The sequence below is a fragment of the Canis aureus genome, chromosome 17 (assembly GCF_053574225.1).
Source record: "Canis aureus isolate CA01 chromosome 17, VMU_Caureus_v.1.0, whole genome shotgun sequence".
Taxonomy (NCBI): Eukaryota; Metazoa; Chordata; class Mammalia; order Carnivora; family Canidae; genus Canis; species Canis aureus.
In genome coordinates this window covers 26,857,161-26,878,738 of record NC_135627.1, presented here as the reverse complement: position 1 = coordinate 26,878,738, position 21,578 = coordinate 26,857,161, and the positions used below count along the sequence as shown (strand labels likewise).

At 33.5% G+C, this 21,578-nt stretch overlaps 1 long non-coding RNA gene across 17 annotated transcripts in view; it reads right to left on the bottom strand.

Annotated features, from left to right (window-relative positions):
• The window catches only part of LOC144287854 (uncharacterized), a 353,649-nt gene that overhangs the window by 187,451 nt on the left and 144,620 nt on the right, over positions 1–21,578 (bottom strand). For 16 of the 17 annotated variants that reach the window (XR_013355638.1, XR_013355643.1, XR_013355648.1 and 13 more), the window contains one exon: positions 6,169–6,323. This is a non-coding gene — a long non-coding RNA (uncharacterized LOC144287854). Of the gene's footprint in view, positions 1–6,168; positions 6,324–12,627; positions 12,764–21,578 lie in introns of all 17 variants that reach the window. The other variant, XR_013355654.1, reaches the window with a different exon arrangement.

Below are 21,578 nucleotides of genomic sequence, written 5' to 3'. Positions count from 1 at the left end.
GAAGGGCTTTATCCAAATAATTAGTTGATATTTTTTAAGTTACTCAGAGTGATTTTGTTGCCAAAAGTGAGGTTGCTTACAAAACAGAAAACAAAAAACAACAACAACAACAACAAAAAACAAAAACAAAAACAAACAAAAAAACTATATGACCTGTATGTTAGGCATGGTGTTGATTCAATGGAAGCAGGATGTTATTTTTTTCTACAATAAGAGGAGGACAGGAGGGGAAAATATGAAGTACAGAAATAAATATGATAACTTCAAAATAATTATAAAACACTATAGGGGATTTAACTAATGAGTCTGTAATTACTAGACCATAGCATTTTAATTAAGGTTCTAATTTGGAAATACAGTTGCTTATTCACAGGGGTCTTTAAATTTTCTTCTTATTATAATTTAATTAATTAACCCAAAGTAACACTTAAGATTCTTTTAGAAAATTAGCCTAATAATTTGAAGGAAAATAATGTAATTGATAGTATCAAAGGTTAACATGAAATTACCATAAAAAGTACAAATGTAGAATTCTAGTGGTTGAAATATATCCAATTACTATGCACTAAGTATGAACTATCATTTGAAAAGGAATGTTATGTGCTTAATTGAGTTAAAAATAACTTCACCATGGGCACCAGGTGGCTCAGGGGTGAGCGTCTGCCTTTGGTTCAGGTCATGATCCTGGGATCCTGGGATCGAGTCCTTCATCGGGCTCCCCAGAGGAAGCCTGATTTTCCCTCCGCCTATGTCTCTGCCTCTCTCTCTGTGTGTCTCTCATGAATAAAAAATAATAATAATAATTAAATTTAAAAAACACCATATTTTTACTTTTTTATTAAACTGTTTAAATAGGTGTTCTTTTAATCTCTCTCATTTATTTTCACAAAATATTTTTAGATTATTATTATCCACTTTGATAGATACTTTGGAGAGATCAGATTTTGAAAAAGCATAAACTTATTCTGTTTGCATGTTTACTAAATTCAAATAATTTTTGTATACTCTTCATTTGTTCATATATCCATAGAGCACATGCAAATTTAAGAACACAATAATAATGCTAACAATTCAGTGTTCATGAAGAATTGACTATACATTAGATTTTTTTCTGACATATTAAAGATCTAAGAGAAATTTAGTAGATAGTGGGAGCAGGGAAACTGACAGGTGGACAGAGGAAGATAAATTATTTGAATCTCAATGAAGTAGGATGTACTCTTACCCACAATAAAGGCAAGGGCTAATAAAGGCAAGTCTTCATCATTCCATTTTACCCTTGGCCAACTATTCAGGACTATCATAGATATAAATTCTTGGCTACGTAGACAAGATCTAGTTTACACGTTTTTTTGATTTTTTTTAGATTTTAGTTACTTATTCATGAGAGACAGAGAGGCAGAGACACAGGCAGAGAGAGAAGCAGACTCCATGCAGAGAGTCTGATGTGGGACTCGATCCTAGGACTCCAGGATCATGCCCTGGGCCAAAGGCAGGCGCATTACCACTAAGCTACCTAGGCATCCCTAGGTTACCTGTTAAACATAATTTAGTTTATTCACCTGCTTTAAACATAGATGATTTGAAATGCCAATCACATGTTTAGCTAGTTAAATGAAGTAGAGATCTATATCAAATGCATTCACTTTTAATTTGTTTAAAAACATTATGCTCGATTTATTTATTTATTTATTTATTTATTTATTTATTTATTTATTTTTATGATAGGCACGCAGTGAGAGAGAGAGAGGCAGAGACACAGGCAGAGGGAGAAGCAGGCTCCATGCACCGGGAGCCCGACATGGGACTCGATCCCGGATATCCAGGACCGCGCCCCAGGCCAAAGGCAAGCGCCAAACCGCTGCGCCACCCAGGGATCCCTTGATTTATTTTTAATACCTATTAATCACTTATCAGTTGCATAACATTGTTTGTAACTCAGACTCATTTCAAAATTTATTTCACAGGAAAAAACTTAAAATCAACTGAAATTACACTCATAATATTGCATTTCCAATGATTTTTACTTTTCCACATCTGGAGAGGTACAGATTAAAACTGATAGCTCAATGCATAATAAAGTGGTTTATTAACCAAAATCTCAAGAATATATAATGAATTTTGACTTCATGTATGGTTTCAAGTCTCCTTTTGAATAGAGTTTAAAAATGTCAGAGAGAGTAATGTAGGAAAAAAACATTAAGAATTAATCTCTATAATGTTAGATAAGTTGGCTAAAAAGAGGGTAGCCCGGGTGGCTCAGCAGTTTAGCGCTGCCTTCAGTCCAGGGCCTGATCCTGGAGACCCGGGATGAGTCCCACATCAGGCTCCCTATGTGGAGCCTGCTTCTCCCTCTGCCCGTGTCTCTGCCTTTCTCTCTCTCTGTCTGTCTCATGAATAAATAAACAAAATATTTTTAAAAAGTTGGCTAAAAAGAAATATGTATGTGTTTATATATACACAATATTTTGGATTTATACTCAATTTTCTTTCTTCCTTCTTTGTTGAGCGAAAGGATATGGCATAAAAATAGAAACTATCCAGTCAAAATCCAAAAAGATATGAATCATTTCAGGTATATTCATATGGCCCTCTCAGTAATTAAGCTTTTGGGTAGATTAATGTTCTTTATATTTTTGAAATCTTTGAGTTATATGAAAAAAATAAGTATAAATAGTAAAATCTTTACTGATAAATTGATATATTTGTATAGCATGATAATTGGGCCCCCCAGGGAGATAGTTGATACAAATACTTCTTCTGGGGGGGGGGGTGAAATTTATAGGTAATATGATAATGCTGAATGCATATTCTGTGAAGATTACCCTTCTCTGAAATACACCCCAAATATCATGCAAAATTCTCCCAATTAGAATTTCATAGGATTTGACAAGCCAGTATGAATCCCCTACCCACCCAAACACAGAGCAGTGCCATCAACACTCCAATTTGAGGTCTTCTGTAAGTCCAGACCAGGTTCAGTTAAGAGTTGGGAGGCTTTCAGTTTAGGAACCTGGGCTCTTGGATTAATGCGGTATATTTATCAGTAATCCAGTTACAGAAAGCACAAGTGGGTAGTTTGTACGGAGAAATGGGGTGGTGGGACACCTGGGTGGCTCAGCAGTTGAGCGTCTGCCTTCGGATCAGGGAGTGAGCCCAGAGTTCCAGGATGGAGTCCCACATCGGGCTTCCCAGAGGAAGCCTGCTTCTCCCTCTGCCTATGTCTCTGCCTCTCATAAATAAATAAATAAAGTAAATCTTAAAAAAAAAAAAAAAAAGAAGTGGGGTGGTGAAGAGGTGAAATACCATTTTTAAGCACTTTGTACTTAAAGTCAAGTAATTACATTCTCTACTGCAAGATATGTTTGAATAGTCTGAATGTTTATGAGATATCAGATCTAGAGGAATTCATACACAAGGAGAAGGAAATAAAGGCATATAAGTAATTATAAAATGATAAATATGAATATTAAAATAAATGTTACTGGCCAGCAAAGCTCTAGTAAGTGTTTTCGGAAACATTCATTGATTCCCAGGTCATAGAATCCTCTCTATTGGCACTCCTTCTACACCACAATAATGGATTATTTTCAGGTCATTCTGAGACATTTCTTCATCAATCTAATCAATTAATAATTATTGAGGACCTATCATATATAAAGAACTGTTCTAAGTTCTGGAGTGACAGCAATGAAAAACAGATTAAAAGTTGTTTTCCCCATGGAACTTATTTCTAGTGGGGGCTGTTACGAAAAAAATATTAATCTGGATATGAAATGGAGAAGATCTTTGTAATAACTACACTCAACTGGGACAAGGATGGGCTTATGTACCTTCTGAAGGGTATGTCTCTGTGTGTGGATGCGAAAGAGAGAAACCCCTGGGTATAAGAATCATGTCACAGATTGTGAGTTTAGCTAGATTTAACTGAGTCTATGAAACCACAAATCTATGAATTCATGTGGATCTCATTCTTTCTCCTTGGCATTAGGGAGAGACCTGAACTGAGTAGTACATATCATTTAGGATAAAAGAAAATCTAAAAGCAACAGTGTTGTTTTTAGAAATCCTTCCAGCAGGAAGTCCAGTACTTCTGAATTAAAAACAAAACAACAACACTACACATATAGAAAGAAACATCCTGTTTTTTATATGTTATTTGAAAATGTTTTAGAAGAGGATGCCCATTTTATCAGGTGCCCTAGAGGCACCTGAGCACCTCAGAAATGACAACTGAACATCTCAGCAAATATGGCTCAGAACATAGTAAGAAGAGTAGTGTCACACCAGTAAGGACTGGGGATTTCCAAGGATCTGAATGCCAAATTCAGTAAAGGGATTAAGGACTCTCAACTCTTCCTCTAATGTTATTTGGCTTCCAAAAGTGGTTTCTATTCTACTCACATATTTCACCTGTCACTTCTCTTGTATTTAGCATTATATTGAGCAACATCAATGTTTGTTAATTTCCATTTTTACTCTATTATATAATAATAGGAAGCAGAGAATATATAACTTTCCATAAGCACCTAATTTATCCAAAGCAATCCAGAGGTTCATTTCAAGCTCTACGAAAATACCAACAGCATTTTTCAAAAAACTAGAACAAGTCATCTTAAAATTTATATGGAACCACAGAAGACCCCAAATAGCCAAAAAAATCATGAGGAAGAAGAATGAAACTAGAAGTATCACAATCCCAGTATATTTCAAGATATACTACAAAGCTATAATAATAAAAAATATGGTACTGGCACAAAAATAGACATATACATCAATGGAATACATTAGAGAATCTGGAAATACACTCATGCTTATATGTCAGTTAATCTATGACAAAAAGGCAAGAATATACAATTGGGAAAAGATTGCCTCTTCAATGAATGGTGCTGGGTAAACTAGATTGCTATGATGAATTGGCTTTCTATGATAGAAATCTTATTTTATACCTAGCTATAAGCTACTATATGATTATATATGACAGATAAACTTACTTTGACCGAGTTTATGTAGCTCCTGATTCAGCAGTATTTTGTAGAGTATTAAAAAGAAAGCTGAAAAAAGTAGTCTGATTTTTCAAGTGTTTGTGTTTAGCAATGAGAAAAAAATAAAATTGACATGACTTCATAGCTCAGACCAGATTTACTTTGTTTTTATGCACATACCATGCACATCAGTGAAATATATTTACATAGTATGTTTATGGGTATTTAAAAAGTATGTTTATGCGTATTTAAAATTTTCCTTGACTATATTTTAATGTTTAGATTAATCAATGGGCAAGTACAAAAAGAATATATCTCTTAAATATACATTATCTGTTTATCTACTCCAAAGAAAATTCAAAAACCTTTACTTGATGTGACTATTGTATTGGGCAGGGAATAAATTCACAAATGGAGATTTCAGAACTGAAATTGGTATGAAGTTCAGAGATATGGCCTTACAGGAAGACTTATAATGTAGAAATGAGAACGTTGCTTACAATTTATAATGATTAGTTATTATAATGGAAGGTGCCCAGAGGAAGGGGGAAGGATAAATGTTATTATTTTATATCATTTTAGGAAATGACTAAAGTTTCCTTTATGATTATCAGAGGCATTTAAAAGAAATGTTTTTCTTATATTCATGAATTAAGCTAGATTAAGTTTTCTTATGTGGCTTACCTAGATTTTGTCTGTTGAGGGGATTTTTCAGGACTAGGCTCCATTTTATTTTATTTTATCAATATAAATATATCTTCTCATAATAATTTCAAGTAAAAATTCTAATATCATTTATATCTCAACTTAGTACTTTACTTTATAATGTCCCATAATTGCTTATATTACAACCATTACTCTTCTGCCAAACATTTTATTTTATCTATTTTTTCATTGTAAGTTATGGCATGAATAACTTGGGAGTTTTTACTAATATTACTAATGTATTGCAATAACTTTAAGTCAATATTTTTTCAAGGTATTAGCATTTTAGCACTCAGAACAAAATGGCTTTCCTGAAATCAGTCAAAAAGCAAACCTCTAATTTTCATGGTAAAAATAGAACATCTAGATCAGTTACAATTTGCTCCCATTTTCCCATATTGGTCCACAAGAAAAATAAATGTGTTAGTACCTCTCCTGACATTTAAAGGAAATAGGTATATTCTACAGAGTACTTTACCTTTCCAATCAGCTTTCCTCTACAGACTTCCTGCTTTCATCAGATTAGTCAGCAGTGGTCTTCTGATGAGGAATTGAAGAGAGCAGTTTTCTTTTATTCAAACCCATCAGGAAGAGAATGCGTTTAGGTAGCAGTTCTTAGGCACAAGTAGCTCACTGCAGGTGATCATAAAAAGGTTCATTATTATTATTTGATATAGTAATTTGGCAAGCTGGGCTCATGCACTTTCTTGCAAGACCATTTTGATATCTTATAAAAGGTGAAAAAACTTCTTTCAGGAGCCAGGGCACCATTTTATGCTTAAAAATAAAAGCTAGCATCTTGAAAAATTAAAATTAGATTATACCTCTGTGCATTAAGTGAATAATTTTAACAGAGAAGAAAGGACATATTGACTCTAAAATTATCTGCAACTAATATACAGCATAAAAGAGAATAACCATGTTGCCCTTCACAATTCTACTTTATTTTAGTAGTAGTAAAAGATAATTTTAAGCAGATGGTCTTTAATGTGCAGCCTGATGCTGATAGATGCATAGTGCACATGCATTTTGAAGGAGTAGAATAATACAGGTAATTCCACTTTTAAATTATTTTGTTTTACTTCTCATTTTTCTGATAATTTTGTAATAATTTTGGGTACATTTACCAAACAGCTTTTTAAAATACCTTTTATTTTTTTTCTAAGTTTATCTAGCCATCAAAGAATGTGTCCTCCAGGTATATGGAACCATAAAATAAATTAAAATAAGAGAAATAAAATAAAATACTTCTAGGCATTTAACCTCCTCCTTAGTGTTCTACAGTCTTAGGATTAGTGAAGACAGAGGTTCTAAATAGGAAGGAAGAGAACCTAGGGTGCTTAGTGACTGTGGTAGCTCTTGTCCCAAGATGGACCCTAATGAACTATATAACCCCTGGTATTCATCTCCTTTTGTGGTCTTTTGCCACAGTGAGTTGGTCGGCCGGAGACTCATTTAAGTCACAGAAAGAACAGAAGTAACATAGTGCCAACTTTGGGACTAAATCTTAAGAAGACATAACAAGCAGCTTTTGCATTTTTGGGAGCTACAGAATAAGAAGACTTTTTTTTGTTTTAGACACGTGGATAGAGTGTGTGGAGAAGCCAAATGGAGAAGAAGATGCCCTGAGACTAGGTAGAAAGAGATCTCGCCATTTCAACATCCCAGGTGACCCTAAATCTTTAGCCCTTTCTGCCTTGGAGCCAGACAAATATCTAGAATCACCTTAGATATCCCAGTCACCATGTGATTACAACTATATAAAAGACCTTAAGCAAAAATAACAGAGCTTCCCAGTTGAGTCCAGAGAATAATGCATTATTGTTTTAAGTTATTAAATTTTGAGATAGACTTGGCAATCAATAATGAAAGCAGTGATCCACGAACATTGCAAAGAAAGCCTAGTAACACATAATTAAAAAAGAATATTTATTCATGAGAGACACACAGAGAGAGGCAGAGACATAGGCAGAGGGAGAAGCAGGCTCCATGCAGGGAGACCGATGCATGACTCAATCCCAGGACTCCACCCCGGGCCAAAGGCAGGCGCTAAACTGCTGAGCCACCTGGACATCCCAGTGGTAACACAGAATTTTGACGCATCATGTGGCTTATATAATTTTATCATTTAAACAACACTACCACAGGGCTACTAATAATAGTTCCTGTTAGAGATAAAGAAACTGAAATTTGTAGATTTTTTTGGTAACAAATATCAGATATGTTGAACCTACATTGCACTCCAGTTAGTGAAGACCCAATGAAACCATTCACATATGTATTAAAACTGAAGAGATCATGTTATACTTCTGATTAAAATTTCCTAGTGTTTCCCCCTTAATACTCAAAGTTAAATCCAAATTCTTACCTTGGCTTGTAAGATTCTGAAAGACCTGCCTCTGCAACTTCTCTATCTTCATTTTTAGTCTCTTCCCTATCCATCCATTTTTATCCCATTTTCTGACACTAGTTTTCTTACTGATCCTGGAAGAGTACGCCGAAAGGGCCAGAGGGCCAGAATATGTATTTGAACAAAACCTAGCTGAAGGGATCCCTGGGTGGCGCAGCGGTTTGGCTCCTGCCTTTGGCCCAGGGCGCGATCCTGGAGACCCGGGATCGAATCCCACGTTGGGCTCCCGATGCATGGAGCCTGCTTCTCCCTCTGCCTGTGTCTCTGCCTCTCTCTCTCTCTCTCTCTCTCTCTGTGTGACTGTCATAAATAAATAAAAATTAAAAAAAAAAAAAACTAGCTGAAAACTTTCCTAATCTGGGAAGGGAAACAGGCATTCAGATCCAGGAAATAGAGAGATCCCCCTAAATCAATAAAACCTGTTCAACACCTCGACATTTAATAGTTAACCTTGCAAATTCCAAAGATAAAGAGAAGATCCTTAAAGCAGCAAGAGACAAGAAATCCCTGAATTTATGGGGAGGAGTATTAGGGTAACAGCAGACCTCTCCACAGAGACCTGGCAGGCCAGAAAGGGAAGCAGGATATATTCAGGGTACTAAATGAGAAGAACATGCAACCAAGAATACTTTATCCAGCAAGGTTCTCATTCAAAATGGAAGGAGAGATAAAGAGCTTCCAAGACAGGCAGGAACTGAAAGAATATGTGACCTCCAAACCAGCTCTGCAAGAAATTTTAAGGGGGACTCTTAAAATTCCCCTTTAAGAAGAAGTTCAGTGGAACAATCCACAAAAACAAGGACTGAATAGATATCATGGTGACACTAAACTCATACCTTTCAATAGTAACTCTGAATGTGAATGGGCTTAATGATCCCATCAAAAAGCGCAGTGTTTCAGACTGGATAAAAAAGCAGGACCCATCTATTTGCTGTCTACAAGAGATGCATTTTAGAAAGAAGGACACCTACAGCCTGAAAATAAAAGGTTGGAGAACCATTTACCATTCAAATGGTCCTCAAAAGAAAGGAGGGGTAGCCATCCTTATATCAGATAAACTAAAATTTACCCCGAAGACTGTAGTGAGAGATGAAGAGGTTCACTATATCATACTTAAAATATCTATCCGACAAGAGGACTTAACAATCCTCAATATATATGCCCCGAATGTGGGAGCTGCCAAATATATCAATCAATTATTAACCAAAGTGAAGAAATACTTAGATAATAATAGACTTATACTTGGTGACTTCAATCTAGCTCTTTCTATACTCGATAGGTCTTCTAAGCACATCTCCAAAGAAACAAGAGCTTTAAATGATACACTGGACCAGATGGATTTCACAGATTTCTACAGAACTTTACATCCAAACTCAACTGAATACACATTCTTCTCAAGTGCACATGGAACTTTTTCCAGAATAGACCACATACTGGGTCATAAATCGGGTATGAACCGATACCAAAAGATTGGGATCGTCCCCTGTGTATTCTAAGACCATAATGCCTTGAAATTAGAACTAAATCACAACAAGAAGTTTGGAAGGACCTCAAACATGTGGAGGTTATGGACCATCCTGCTAAAAGATGAAAGGGCAAACCAGGAAATTAAGGAAGAATTAAAAAGATTCATGGAAACTAAAGAGAATGAAGATACAACTGTTCAAAATCTTTGGGATGCAGCAAAAGCAGTCCTAAGGGGGAAATACATCGCAATACAAGCATCCATTCAAAAACTGGAAAGAACTCAAATACAAAAGGTAACCTTACACATAAAGGAGCTAGAGAAAAAACAGCAGATGGACCCTACGCCCAGCAGAAGAAGGGAGTTAATTAAGATTCGAGCAGAACTCAACGAAATCGAGACCAGAAGAACTGTGGAACAGATCAACAGAACCAGGAGTTGGTTCTTTGAAAGAATTAATAAGATAGATAAACCACTAGCCACCCTTATTAAAAAGAAGAGAGAGAAGACTCAAATTAATAAAATCATGAATGAGAAAGGAGAGATCACTACCAACACCAAGGAAATACAAATGATTTTAAAAACATATTATGAACAGCTATATGCCAATAAATTAGGCAATCTAGAAGAAATGGACGCATTCCTGGAAAGCCACAAATTACCAAAACTGGAACAGGAAGAAATAGAAAACCTGAGCAGGCCAATAACCAGGAAGGAAATTGAAGCTGTCATCAAAAACCTCCCAAGACACAAGAGTCCAGGGCCAGATGGCTTCCCAGGGGAATTCTATCAAACGTTTAAAGAAGAAATCATATCTATTCTACTAAAGCTGTTTGGAAAGATAGAAAGAGATGGAGTACTTCCATCGTAATATAAATTATTACCAAAACTACTCTTTGCTATTAGAAGACAGGCCTGGGTGGCTCAGCCGGTTAAGGGTCTGCCTTAGGCTCAAGTCATGATCCCAGGGTCTTGGGATCAAGACCTGTGTCAGGTGGAGCCAATTTATCCTCTTCCTCTATCCCTCTCCCACGTATTATTCTTGCTCTCTCTCAAATAAACAAACAAACAAACAAAAAGAAGACAGGCTTGGTGGGGTGTTTAGAGGGGAGCAAAGAGATATATCTGGATCCTACCACTATGGTAATATTCTGCTTCATGATCTGATTGCAAGTTATATACACTTAGTTTGTAAGAATTAATGAAATTATAGACGCCTGGGTGGCCCAGCAGTTGAGCATCTGCCTTTGGCTCAGGGCATGATCTGCAGTCTGGAGATCGACTCTCAAATCTGGTTCCCTGTATGGAGCCTGCTTATCCCTCTGCTTGTATTTCTGTCTCTCTGTCTCTGTCTCTCTGTTTTTTATAAACAAGTAAGTAAGTAAATAAATAAATAAATAAATAAAATCTTTAAAAAAAGAATGAGTGTAAATATATATATATATACATAACACCTTATATATATATAACACCTCAATAAAGAATTTAAAAAATAAATGTCTATACTTATATACATATATTTGTGTAGAAATACTTCAGTTGAAATGTTTTAAAAATCCTGTTTGATCTGTTTTAGTAATAAATAATTTGTTAGAAAATATTTTATTAAAATGTACTGATATCCATATTAAGGCAAAAAGAAACAAAAATGAGGATATCAATGTCAGAAAAATTAATAAATTTAATATTTATTTCTTATTTTTGGATGAGCTTAATTCTCTTATCTGAACTACTTACCCAAGTATATTTTGGAACTCAAATTTTGAGGGGGAAGTGAGATACACATTAGAAGTTATATGCACAGTTCCCAGCAAGATTCACAGTATCGTATATTAATGAAACACATTTATATTTCTGCATTTAAATTCATGAATATTTACAAAAACAGTTTTTAAAAGACAGCAAATAGCCTTAGAAAAGACAGTTCACACTTGTCAGGTTTGGCTGCCAAATGACTTGTAATAAACCTTTCATTTTTCAGAGATCCCATAAATGAGTCAAAAAGAAAAATGAATAGAAAGTAAAATGACCAAAATGCATAAAATGCCAGTTCATGGAAGGCATAGCCATGATCACTATGAATAAAGAGTTTCAACCTCCCTAATATTCAGGTAAATGCACACTAAGATTAATCTTACTAATTTTTACTAACATTATTAAATTAAAATTATTCACAATATCCAGTATAGCAAATGACATGATGATATTAAGAATTTTATATATATATTTATAAATAATGTATATTAATAAAAATATTTTTTCTTGGCAGGGGAGCCTTCTAATTCAATATTTTTACAGTAAGCCTGAATTCACTGGATGTGTAAACACATGAAAATAAAAAGGTAATGTGATCTATTTTGGTAACATAGACACCCTAATCCCTTGAGTTTAATTATCCTAATAAAACAGTAGAAATGAACCAAGTTATACCTCTATATCTCTATACATATATAATCCTGAAACTATTCCTCTTAGGAACTTTTCATCAATTCGGAAGTTGTACATTTATTTTAAAATATTGAGCTGCTGAATTGTATAACCTACCGAGATATATGGCAATATTAATGCACAAAATACTTAATAGATTTCCTAAAATTGTATGGAAGCTAAAAAGCTTAAATAATAGCTTCTGTTTATTTTAGTGTCCACTGGATTATTTCAGGAATAAACATTATTTATTATCTCATTTACTTGAACATTTAACATTTCTGTTTCTCAAACCAATTTGAATCATTCTACATATCCTTGATACCTAAATATAATCCATAGAGTCAATGAAGTTTATGCATTATCCTGCCTGTTATTTGCTGACCAAGAAGCAAACAAGCAAATAAACAAATTCACTGGCATTGTTCAACAATGACATAAAATAAAAGTTATTACATGTAAAATGAATGCAAAAAAGAAGTAAAAATTCAGTATATTTTTAACAGTTAGCCTCATTGGAAGTAGAGGATAATATTTACTCTTGACCAAAGCAAATCCATGCATTATTTTGGAGCGTTGAGTTGAAGTTTATAAGTACCTTACAGTAATTATAAAAAGGAAACTGCAACACTTACATTTTTCTAGAAGTGATCAGCTTTTGACAAGTTTTGAGATTAGTGAAATGGGACTGCCAGAAAATATTGATCCAAGGTAGTCATGACATTAAGTGTTTTGAAGAATTAAGCAAGTGCACATAACGGCTGATAAAACCTTAGGAAATCAAATAACAAATTTCACAGGAAAAAATTAGCTACTACTTGCTCTAACTATAAAGAGCCTTCAAAAAAATCTTAACAATTATAAATAACCTCAGTGTTAAAATACAGGGGAGTAATCCAAGGTAAAGTGTATCTTAAGAGACTTCTCTCATGATATTAGAAGTAGACATGAAGGGCACCTGGGTGGCTCAATTGGTTAAGCATCTGCCTTGGACCGAGGTCATGATCCCAGTGTGCTGGGATCCAGTCCCACGTGGGGCTCCTGGCTCAGTGGGGAGTTGGCTCTCCCTCCCTCTCTCTGTCTGCCCTTCACCCTGCTTGTGCTCTCTCTCTTGCTCTCAAATAAATGAATAAAATATTTTTTTAAAAGGGACATGAATACATAACCAAAGTAGAATAAAAAATAATGATACATGAACCTTTTAAAAAAATATCATAGGACTCACTACAGAATGACTTTTTAAGTGTATAGTAAGTACACAAAATGCTGAACATAAATAACAATATCATTTAAAATATTTTAAGTAAGCGCATTATATTAAAGTACACTTGAGAAAATGGAGGCTTACTAGGCTATTTTTACTTCTCTACCTCCACCAAGATAATAGAGTTTTGATTGGCTAGTATTTAACAACCTAAATAAATCAAGAGCCAAAGTCAATAAAACATAATAAGTAATGATTAATTGGAGGCAGAGAGGAGAAGAGAGGGAAAGAGAAAGAGAAATAAATAGAAAAAAAATACTATCTGTTTCAAGTATAAGGCAATTATTTCTGCCACAAAAACAGGGCCTGATAAAGGTTTCTGAAGGACTGATGTCAGGAATTTACTTGTAGTATACGGTTGTAGTTAATGTGAATTCTGTAAACAAGTCCTTTGGGATCACAACCCGTGCATGTCAGTTACCCACTATATAACCATTTTCTTATCAAAAGTCTATGATCTTGAATTAGTCTCTTAAATAGATTTCAAATTCTTCATTAAGATTATCATGATCATATTGTTGTGGCATTCTATCTGTAGTTAAAATTTCTAAAAGTGATCACTACTAAGCAAATTAAGAATCTTAAACAAAGAATTTTTAATGATTTTTAAGCTGTGTTGCATAAGTTTCTCTTGAAGCAAAAGAGTCAGGAAATCAAATGAAAGATAATTAAAACTGTCACTTTGATTTCACAGCACAAGTAGTTTGCATTTATGTTTGTCAAGCAGCAAAAGTACAAGGAAACAAACTTGTATTAAAGGAAAGGTAATGAATTTGTTACTTACCTGTTTATATGCCTATTATGGATTTTATTTTCTTTTTCAAAATATTTTTACCTCTTAAAAGCATAAATAAGCAAACAATATTTTGACTTGCTACAAGTTATTCCTTTATGTAGTTTTCCTGGCTTTAAAGACAATAGGCAAATAATTATTTATTATTTTCTCCCTGTGGTTATGTAATAAAGGCATAAGTTTTATGTAAACTAACAAACACCATGTGTGTACTTCTTAACAGAACTATAAATTAAACTTTAGTGAATAGATTTTTTTTTACTCTCCCGCTCTACTTTAGTTTTTGTTGTCATCACATCGAATGAAGTAAAGTTTGTATGGCCTTGAAGATTACTTAATACATATTACATCCATTTTCTCCTTTGATTCACAGAGTTTGAGTAATTTGCTCCCAAGGTCCTGATGTTGTTAGATTGTAAATTTGGGAATGTAGGGATTTCTGATGATAAATTCTCACATCTTTGCTTTACATCTTGTTTAGTTTCTCTACAGAACCTCACAGACACACAAAATGTTTAAAATTCAAAATCAGGTATTATTGTTATTCATGTTTTCTTAACCAACCCAATCATAAAGGCAACTTCCAACTGTCTTTATAATGCTTGGCCTCCTGTTGCTTCCAGATGGATCTGTTCTCTTTTACCTGACTCTTCATACTTCCTATTGTCTTCGTAATTAGAAGTATCTCCATGTTTGTATAACTTAAGTGCATCCACCCTAACTCCACAGAGTCTCATCTTCACCTCCAATGTATTGTTAAAATTTTATCTTGGCTATAAAGTCAGCACCCGCCAAATGCTACTGTGTATAAAATCTTGCAAATACCACTTTAGAATTAACACTAAGCTCAATATTATTGCCTCTGTTCCACAAATATGTAATATAAGATTCGGGAAACTTATACACAGACACATTAAACTAAAAAGGAAAACTTTTGAAATATCTAATATGTCTTATAGATAATCTAGCAGAATAAGGTTAGCTAGAATACATCGTATATTCAACAGAGGTTGGAAATCATGTTTTCTTTAGAGGAGCTTATCTCCATAGCTTTATGATTTTCTATAGCATAGAAAATAGCAGGGTTTAGGTGAAAGAAGAAATGAGCCAGCATTAGTGTTTTGTCAGGTATGCAAAACCAGACACAGTTGTACAGGCAATTGTTGAAAATCCTGCCAAAGGACGTGAGTAAGTGGTACACTGCACTGCCTCAAAAGAGTAGGGGAGGGGAAGTTAAGGCAGGTGAGATAAGAAAGTTGGGATGTGACCCAGAGGGTTGTAGAACTGCATTAAATGGCTCAATAAAGTCAAGTGATAGATTTAGTGTAAGTAACCTAGTTTACAATTTGGAACAATGGAAAGTTTTATTTAGAGAGTTTTAATTTAATATTTTGCAACTAAATTAGTTGCTTCTCCTGAGAAGGTTTAGGTTAGATTGGGTTACTTATATACTATGGAAGTTTAAAAACATTGAAGATGAGAAGATTAAGGAACTAAGAGCCAAGATTTTACATGATGTTTAATATGGGTAAAATCAGAATTGTTAATTTATTCTGCAATCCCACCCATTGCTATCAAAAATATTCTAGAATTAAGCAATGGTAGATAATTTCATTATCTGTACTCTTAGTAGTGTTAGAAGTATATAAACATTTATTCATTTTATCAGATGATAATTTATTTTTGCCTTAGTTGTTCTTTAGGATATTTGTATTTTAGGTGGAATCATGGTTAATGATACCTAACTGGGAATAGCCCCAAATAAAAAAATATATAATGGACTGTCATAATACCCTTGGAGGTCCAAAAAAAAAAAAAGATAAAAAGGAATATTTTTGCATTCAGAAAGGTAATAATAGTCACAATCAATAATTTCCATTATTAGCTTTCAAAGCCCCATTACCAACTTAGCATTTGATATATACACAAACAAGAAAGGTTGCCATTTGCTTTTCTGAAAGCTAGGATGCCATATGTCTTTATGTGGATAATTTGGTCATTTATTTATTAATTTTTATTTTATTTTTTTTAAGATTTTATTTATATATTTGAGAGAGAAAGAACATGAGCAGTGGGAAGGTTGAAGGGAGAGGGAGAAGCCGACTCCTCATTGAGCAGGGAGCCCAATGTAGGACTCAATCCCAGGACCCTAGGATCATGATTTGAGCTGAAGGCAGATGTTTACCCAACTGAGCCATCCAGGCACCCCTAAATTGGTAATCTAAACAAGAGAATTTAGTATGTTCTTGTTTCAAAGTACTAGGGGGAAAAGTATTTTTCTTGGATTCCTTGTTTAATTTAAAAATAGTTAAATTTTTAAAAGTTTTGGCAATCTTAGCTCTCAATTGTCTCCCCTGTTTTTCTGGGATGCTAATCCATGCTATATAGACCAGAGTCAACTACAGAATCTTCCTGCTTCCTAACTTCTACTCCAAAACTGGTTTATTTTCCTCTTTGTGGTCCAGTAGAAAGTACTGGAGCAGTTTATTACATGTTTAGAGGTATAATATTTACATGATCTCACATAATCTTGAGTAGCAGAATTCTAATTCTACAGATACAAATAAGTCAATTCATATCTGTAATACTAGCCAAGCTAAAGGATTTCATCATCAAAGAACAGTGATCAGAATTTAATTCATTATCAGTTAAAATTTAAGAAAGAAGTCTAGTGATGGATTTTAATTCCAAGAATAGCCTCAGTTTTTCATACACCCTTACTGTTTCTATGGTATTCTATCTTACTGATGATGAATTGCCAGTAGAGAGTAGCAAATTCAATGTAAGGAGAGAGTTAAAAATTGGCTTTTGTTTTTGCTTCCTTCCTTGGAACCCTGACAATGCCTTGTCAAAAAGCCTGCACTAGCCTCCTGGTGTATGATAGACTGTGGAGAACAAAGCAGTCATTTATTGTATTGCATAGCAGCAATAGTCATTGCAGTCAAGGCCATTATAGTCCAGGTACCGCAGTCCACCCAACGACTCACTGCATTTTCACAAAGGAGCCTAGTCAGGATCAGCAGACTTGCTTGGCTGATGATAGATTTGGGAAAGATAATAAATGGTTATTGGTTTCTTTCTTTCTTTCTTTTTTTCTTTCTTTCTTTCTTTCTTTCTTTCTTTCTTTCTTTCTTTCTTTCTTTTTCTTTCTTTTTCTTTTTTTTTTTTTTGTTATTGGTTTCAATTTATAAGTTTGAGAATGGTTAATCAGCAATAGCTAACAATTACAGGATTTTTATAATGGATAATGTTTTAGGATATCCTTAAGGATTTACCATTCTTCTAGTTAATATGTCTCTTCCAAAATGGAAAGTTGTTACAGTACTGAGCGGAAGATGGACCAAAACTGAGTCTGTGAGGTTTGAAATATGTAGCAATGAGAAAAGGACTTTTCTTTAACAGTTTATGTTTTACTCTAAATATCCATTATAGAACTAAATGTATTCATGATGCTCATTTCCTGACTGCATGACACCCAGCCAAGAATCAGGAAATTAACTTGTTTGAAATCATTCCAGCTACATTGCCTACTTTAAAGATGATCCTTAAGTCAAAAACAGATGAATCATCTATTTTCTCCTCAAAAATTCCAGGGCGATTTCCAAATTAGGATATTAAGGATGACCATAAGTATGAAATCCAATCTTTGATGAAATTAGTAAAATAGTCTTGATTGATAACATGTGACAATTCCCAGGGTTTCAGAGGAAAATATGTTGTTCAAAGTCATGAGAGTAATTGTTTGGAAATGTCTTTTTCAATAAAGTCTTAGATTTCAAAAAAAGATAAAAAACAAATTTTCAGTAAGAGTGCATACAAAATTTTAATCCATATAATAGGATACTATATAGTAAACACATTTAGGAAGTAGAAATAAAAACATTTTATTGGAGAAAAGGCAGACCAGAGCAATATGAGGTGGATATATAGTAGAGAATAGATAATAGCAGGAGTTTTGTCTATTTGATAGTCATGTAGTATGAAGTCCCTAAAGAAATTTCGACCCAGAATCCTGATATTAATGCACTATAGTCTATCACTTGCAAAACATGAGTCCATTCTCTTCTCTACCACTTATTGTCTTGAACAAGTGACATTTTATTTTTCTCACTTTTCTTATTATTTTATAAAAATTGATAATCCATAGGCCATTTTGGGGGACTAAACAAAAAATGTGAATATCAGTTAACAATTCAGAAATGTAAAATAATAGAAAGCCAACATGCCAAAAATCAGTTAAATATCTACCATACGCCCACAAAATTTAGGCTTTACATAATTCAATTCAAAGCATCATTACAAATCATATATAAGGATCCCACATCTGTTGCTAGACCATTCAAAAGAGTTAAAAAGAAAAGGGGAAAATATTAAATTCTCAAATGCCCAGAATCTATTATATACAAATAATTGTGTTGATTTTATAGTAATATATAGTAAATATCCATATCCAATATGGATTTTTTATTAAGTAATTAATTATGGAAGAGTATAATGATTTTGAAAATTGTAAGGGAAAGTTGCTTGGAATCCAGTTTGTATATGAAAAAGTGGCGGATTAATAAAGATAAATGAAAAAATTATATTACTGAGCATGAGATATTTTATTTAAAAACACACAAGCCTCTGAAGAATTACAGAATTTGAGTAAAATAATTACTTATGTGACATTCTGAATTTTGAAAGTATATTTGAAGGCAGTTATATATGATTTTTAATAAATCCTTCCTAAAGTACATATTCTAGGGAGGAGCTTATCTAACTTAACCTATTTTATTAAATTTGATTATACAAACTGTCATTAATAGAAAATAAATCAAAGAAATTATAGTGTGAGATAAATCTAAAAATCCTGTGGAGCACAAAAATTAATTGTGTTATTGAACCTGTAGTTTTAATGTAAATATTAATCATTCAAATGTGTGAAAATCAGGGAGCCAGTCATCAATATAGCTTATACTTATTAGAAAACCATCCTGCCACATCTTCTCAAGAGTATAAATGAAAAATTCATCTCATATTTTTACATTATTACAAATCACAATCCCTGATTTAGTATTTTAGTTTGGATTGTGTCCAAATAATTTGTCTTTGATAGAAATGTGTTTTTGTTCACTTTTTTTTTAGTATTTAGACTCTGGGTTCTAAAGCAAAGCAAAATTGGAGGAAGTGAAGTTTACAAAGTGATGTTATAAAATTTTTATTTTGAGATCATTTCAAACTTAAAGAAAACTTACAAGGTTATCTTTAAATTTATACTCCTTACCAGATTACCAAATCGTTAAATTTTAATATTTTATTAATCATTTACTCTCTCTCTAAATAAATATAGGCATGTGCTTCAGAACTAGGTAAATATTTTTCTCTTCATTAATCTTCAAGTCACAAATTTTAACATCCAAAGATAGTGGATGTGTAAATAAATTTGTATTATCATGGCTTCAAATAAAGTTGTTTTTATCATCATTCTCTCTTAATCCTTTAATAGTTAGTTGATATTCTGCTGTAATGGAAGCTGTTATTTCTCTTTTACATATATATGTCCATATCATCCATTTACCATGACTTCAAATAAAGTTGTTTTTATCATCATTCTCTCTTAATCCTTTAATAGTTGATATTCTGCTATAATGGAAGCTGTTATTTCTCTTTTACATATATATGTCCATATCGTCCATTTATTATTTATTTGTTCTCATTTATTTTTATCTGTATGGACTCAGTCATTCCTTTTTTATTTTTTTTTTAATGGTTTCTTTTTAAATCAGTGGATTGCAATCCAATACTGCCACTATTTGTTTTGGTTAGGTGGAGCCTCTTCAGTTTGATACATATATTATTTTTATAATGCCCCACAATTTTTTGACAATTCCCTTGCTTTCTGGTACTGCAGGATGTTGCAATTATAGCTCAGACATTCTGTGCCTGAGATCTAAATTCATTAGTTATCTCTCCAAGGTACCTTAATTATTTATATTAGGGAATTGTATTTGGAAACAAAATCAGGGTCTAGGTATTCTCATTACTGTTAATACTACTGGAAGTCATTGATTCTAGGCCCTTTTAGCTAACAGAGTTATGAAATATATATGCATATATGAATGTGCACGGATATAGTCTATACAAATATACATATATGTTTACAAATGTGTGAATATTAAAATCAGGAATTTATAATAAAACTACTATCCCCAATATAACATCACAGTTCTTTTAAGCCTTTCATATACCATATTTGTATTACTCTTCTCCCACAGTGAGGTAGCTACCCCAACTTCAATCTATGATGCATAGAAAGCTTTTTTAGAAGTACTAAACTAATGTCACTTTGAAAAATAATCCAACTAAGTAAAATTTAAGATTATTTTTATAGTTCTTTATATCCTTAGACCGAAGATACATGCTTTTTTAAGTTAATAACATCTTGAGTTTTTATGTTGTATGGACATTTATATCTATATATCATCTTCTTATCCATCCATCCATCCATCCATCCATCCATCCATCCAACCACACCTTTCTCCTTCTTCCTTCCTCCTCCCCCCCCCCTTTTTCTACAATTGTGTAGAAGAACATTGCCTGGATATAACCTATTTTTTCAATAAGCTACTGGGTATTATAATTTAGGTTTCCAGGCTTCTGTGATTAAAGAAAGTGCTATAGTGAATTGCCTTGTATGTGCATATTTTTACATTGTTAGACTATTGAAGGAACACTCTAAGGGGAAATTCTTATAAAGGGGAATTGTGGTTTTATTTCACACAAATCTTAAAATAATTTGTTCTAACTCTCTGAAGAAAGTCCATGGTATTTTGATAGGGATTGCATTAAACGTGTAAATTGCCCTGGGTAACATTGACATTTTCACAATATTAATTCTGCCAATCCATAAGCATGGATTATTTTTCCATCTCTTTGTGTCTTCCTCAATTTCTTTCAGAAGTGTTCTATAGTTTTTAGGGTATAGATCCTTTACATCTTTGGTTAGGTTTATTCTTAGGTATCTTATGCTTTTGGGTACAATTGTAAATGGGATTGACTTCTTAATTTCTCTTTCTTCAGTCTCATTGTTAGTGTATAGAAATGCCACTGACTCTGGGCATTGATTTTGTATCTTGCCACACTGCCAAATTGCTGTATGAGTTCTAGCAATCTTGGGGTGGAGGCTTTTGGGTTTTCTATGTAGAGTATCATGTCATCTGCGAAGAGGGAGAGTTTGACTTCTTCTTTGCCAACTTGAATGCCTTTAATGTTTTTGTGTTGTCTGATTGCTGAGGCTAGGACTTCTAGTACTATGTTGAATAGCAGTGGTGAGAGTGGACATCCCTGTCTTGTTCCTGATCTTAGGGGAAAGGCTCCCAGTGCTTCCCCATTGAGAATATTTGCTGTGGGCTTTTTGTAGATGGCTTTTAAGATGTTGAGGAATGTTCCCTCTATCCCTACACTCTGAAGAGTTTTGATCAGGAATGGATGCTGTATTTTGTCAAATGCTTTCTCTACATCTATTGAGAGGATCATATGGTTCTTGG